The following is a 4,972-nucleotide window of genomic DNA, read 5'->3' on the forward strand; positions in this document are numbered from 1 at the left end:
ATGTTATCCTCAAGGCATGCCTTCTTCGCAGTCTCTTATAAATTAGCTGTGCATTTTCTGGGATCAACCACATCCTTAGAAGACTGGCTGCAGCTCATCTAAGAAGCTTGGCCCCGGTTCTGTCCTCTCCAGAGACAGCTGTGTGAAGCCTTCAGGAGCAATAACTCAGAGAGAAAGGGTCCTCAATGGTCAGCAGAACCCCAAATTTGTATAAGGTTTCACTCAACTGCTTTAGCAGTTTGGCAAAAGTATAGGGGGAAAAAAATTCTAATTCCATAGGGTCAAATATCCCCTCTGAAAGTAAAAATGAAAACAATGAACTGACTCATGGAAAAGATTTTGTGATAAACCTGATGTCCTGGGGACACTTTCATAATAGTCCCTCCTCTTCTCATCACTTGTGTGTCTGTCTCTTGAATAATATCATTTTTAAGGATTTAATAAAGATTTCTCTGTCAGCTACCCAAGTCCAAGTCTCTAGAGGAACTAGAATAATGTTTGAAAAGTCCAGGTCCCTCAGTCACAATGAAGTGTAGGAATAAAAAGAAAGTATTGAACAAGAGTCTGCTGTTGACAGTCAAAAGGCAACAGCACCCTACAGTTCAGTCAGACTAAATTCTAAAAGTATTTATGGGTAAAATGATGCCTAGAATTTAGTTTTAAGTACTCCAAAAGAAAGAAAAAGAAGTTGAATAAATTAACAATGAAAAAGTGGTGGACTATAGAGAAACAAAATTAGCAAGATGTTAATATGTTGTTGTTCCGAACCATAGCGACCCTATATAGGGTTTCCAAGGAGCAACTGGTGAGCTTGAACCACCAACCTTACAGTTCAAACAACTTTGCAATCTGATGCAAAGTTACAGCACCACACCAGTGGCGGTCTGACACATTAGCCCACAGCGCCACACCAGTGGCAGTCTGACACATTAGCCCACAATGCCACACCAGTTGAAGCTCCTCGTACGTGTAAAGGCTGGATTATGGTTCCTGTGGGTTCATCATTCTATTTTGTCTTTGAATGTGTTTGAAAATATCTATAATACGAAGTAGAAATTTTAAAGGAAGAGAAGAAAGAGGGAAAAGCCAGGCCCAGCAATGCTCAATTCAGCCAGTGCTTCACATAAAGAATGCAGGAGATAGTAGGGTTGGTCAGGCCTAGCTGCATGAAGAGAGGGGACAAACAGATTCACAGCCTCTCAGTTGTATCGATTCTTTGTGCTGCTGCTAACTGATAGCACCTTAAAGGCTTTACATTAGAATAAGGTTTCCCAAATGAGGTCAGAGAACCACCTTCACATAATCAACCAGGTGGATTGTTAAATACAGATTCCTGGGGCCTGAGTCAAAGCTCTTAAATAAAAATCTCTAGAAGTGAAGCCTGAAATTTTTGTATTTAGAAGACTAGTTATATCCTGTGCACTTTAACACTCAGGACTATACAGATCTTTCACACTGATGGTCTTTTATTTAGTTTGGCATATATAGAGGAATAAGGAGAAAATGTCCATAGAATTCTTATCAAATACTTATGATTACAATCTGCCTCTGGATTGGAGATGGACAGAGTGAACTGGGCATGTGCAAGGGAGGCTGATGGACAACCTGTAAAGATATAAGGTTTTCACTCTGAGTAGAGAAAAAGGACAAGAAGCAGGGGTGAGCAGCTCACCCTCCATGCTATATGAGGGTCAGGCACATGTTAAACAGGAGTTCAGCAATGTAGGGTCAGCACTGGACTGTTAACCTCAAGGTTGTCGATTCAAACCCACCAGCTGTTCCTCAGAAATCCTATATAGGATCACTATGAGTCAGAACCGACTGACGGCACTTAACAACAGCAAGCAATAAAGAGGATCAGACAACATTAGCTAAGCTGGGAAAATGTATACTTAGGAAAATCCTCCCGAAAATAAGTGCAAGGTCTTAGAAAGCAGCTAAATTGACAACAAAAATCATTTCAACCTATGCTTGTGAAGGATGTGCTGCAAAATCAAAACAAGACAAACTAAGAAGAAGGGGAGTAGGGGAACAGGAACAATTTCAAGAAAAAACATGAGGGTGGAATCCTGAAAAGGAAAAAGCTGAGCCTGATGGGAAGAGGTGTTATTGAGAGGTGATCCGATGGAAGACAGCTCACAGGCTGTGAGTCAAGGGCTCATAAAGTTGCTGGTGATTTCCAGGAAGAACTGTAAAAACAAAACAAAGAAACAAGGTCATAGGAGATGACTGTTTTCCATAACAGATACTACATGCTATATTCAAATGTTTACCAGAATCAGATTTTCTTTCCACTTAAATAAAGTACTATTAAGATGTAATGATGCAGAGTAAAATGAAACTGCAATTGGAAGAATAAAGAATCATTTTATTTACCCTGCATCCACTTGTGTAACAAAGTCAAGTCCTTTTATATTTACAAAATGCTGTTGATCATTGCTATTTTAGCACTTATCTTTTATTATTGTTATTACAATACATAAATAGATAACAAAACATTGCCAGTTCAACAATGTTCACATCACAGTTCAGAGATGTTATGTTCATTGTGTTGTTCAGCCATCACTATTAACCATCCCCCAATTTCCATCACCCCTAACAGAAGCTCCTCCCCTAAGCATTGTTTAACACTTATCCCAAAATATATACATATCTGTCTCCCTGCTAGATTGTGAGCTATTTATAGCAGAACCGGGTTCTAATTTACCTCTAGGCTCTCATGGACTGGTCCATAGAAGGGATTTTACAAATACATGTTTTGTTAATTCGTTAAAATGGGATCTCAGGACTGTCATATTCTTTTTGCAAGTGGGTTCATTTAAATGAGAGTTAACATTGATTTACAGCAAATGGAGGTGGACAACAAGGAAAGGTTAGAATAGGTAACTAGAGATAAGGAGGAAGATGACAGTTAATCATTAGAGTTCTCAGCCCTCGAGCATTTTTGTCAGATCACAAAAACAGACCCATATTTGTGATTGATCTGCCAATAACCACAGCCATTGTTAGCACAGGTGGTTGGTTCCTTGCCTCTCTTGTAGACAAACTTTCTCTTATTCCCAAAAGGTCATCAGATGAGCAGGTTTCAAAAGCTAATGAATGACTGGGGTCTTAAAAGGTCATGAGCAGCCATCTATTGGTCTCTTCCAGTGCAGAGGAAAGAATAGTGAAGAAGCTCCATGACACATGGAAACAATTAGTCCAATGGACTGATAGACTATGCAAACATCAGTCTCCCTGACCCAAAGACAAGAAAAAGAAGATGGTACCCTAGTGTTCGGCTACTACTACCAACTGCTCTTAGGGATCTGCAAGAATAATCTCTTTTAGAAGAATCAGCCCAAGGCTGGTCCCTATGAGGTGGACGTTAAAGATATCCCAGATGTCTGATTTTTCCAAGTTGGTATACCATTCCATAATCCCTGATACCAGTCACTACTCCTCCCCTCAGTATTCTCCCTCACATCCCAGGATTCTGTAATTTTCTGTGACATCTCATAGAACTCACATGAGTCACATGGTTGTAGAGGCTGGCAAGTCCCAAACATGAAGTTCTGATATATGTCTAGAGGATTTTTCTCACCTATGTGGTTGCGGGGGCTGTGGAACCCAAACGGACAGGTCAGAAGACAAGCTATTGATTGGGGAAGCTAGTGAATCACCGCAAGTCCCACAAACCGGAGGGCAAATAGAGACACACAAGATGCAGGATTCAGAGCAAGAAAGCAACTTTGCCAAAGCATTCTTATATATTGGATGCAGACCACACCCCCAAGAAAAGTCACACCCTCTAGTAAAGTGGGGACATCCTTCGTCCTTAATCCCGTCTTAATCCTGCCTCATTAATATAACAGAGAATTCACTCCCCAACATGGGACCATAACCACAGACTAGGATTTATGTTACATCACAAAATGGAAAAATATGGCTAGAAGGACTACATTAAGTAATTAGCTGCATTGCAGCATCACATTAGAAGGTCCTAGATAGAGAGTGGAGAAAAATGTGGAAGAAAATTAATAATGATTTAAAAAAAAAAAGAGTAGGCTTACTGGTTGACTAGAGACTGGTGGATCCCCTCAGAGACTCCCCTTTAGTCTCCCTTCAGGTCTGCCAATGAACTCACCCCCAAGGCTCAATTTTCCATTGATAAGGGGAGCAATAACACTAGGGAGAAACATACACCTTAGAATAATCAACCATTCCAGATTAAAGGCAGCAATTACCTAAAGACAAAGTTCTGAAGGGTTAGAAAAGAAGGAAGAAAGGAAACAGGAAATACAACGTGGAAATGGGATAAATGATGTTTCCTTATGGGATAAAAATCAATGAGATGAAACAAAAATGTGTATGAATTGCTGAATGGAAAACTGATCTGTTCTGTACACCTTCACCCAATTCAAAATAAAAGGTGGAAAAAAAAAACAAAAACAAACTGACCAGTAGAACTACTCAATGGAGCCCTGGTAGTGTAAGTACTTGACTATTAACTGAAAAATCAGTAGTTTGAATCACCCGCCACTGTGCGAGAAAGATGTGGCCGTCTGGAGTACTGGTGTGGGACAGCGGGTTAATGCGGGAGACTGCAAAGCCATTTGAACCACAAGGTCAGCCTTTCAAGCTCACCAGCTGCTCCTCGGAAACCCTGTACAGGGATGGGATGGGTCAGAACTAACTCAACGGGCACTTCACAACAACATAGGAGTCCTGGTGTGGCGCTGTGGGTTAAGGCACTCGACTGCAAAGTTGGTTTGAACCACAAGGTTAGCGTTTCAAGCTCACCAGCCACTCCTTGGAAACCCTATACAGGGTCGATGTTAGTTGAAACCGACTCAGTGGCACTTAACAACAATAACATAGGGTTTCCGAGGAGCAGATTGTTGGCTTGAACTGTCAACCTGTGGTTTGTAGTCCAGTGTTAATCCTATAGCGCCACAGCAGTAGTCCTATAAGGCTACTATATACATATATA

At 40.8% G+C, this 4,972-nt stretch overlaps 1 pseudogene; it reads right to left on the reverse strand.

Annotated features, from left to right (window-relative positions):
- Positions 1-1,102: 1,102 nt before the first annotated feature.
- Positions 1,103-4,972, reverse strand: part of LOC102816765 — a 4,457-nt pseudogene continuing 587 nt past the window's right edge.

The sequence above is a fragment of the Chrysochloris asiatica genome, unplaced genomic scaffold, assembly GCF_000296735.1.
Source record: "Chrysochloris asiatica unplaced genomic scaffold, ChrAsi1.0 scaffold00120, whole genome shotgun sequence".
Classification (NCBI taxonomy): Eukaryota; Metazoa; Chordata; class Mammalia; order Afrosoricida; family Chrysochloridae; genus Chrysochloris; species Chrysochloris asiatica.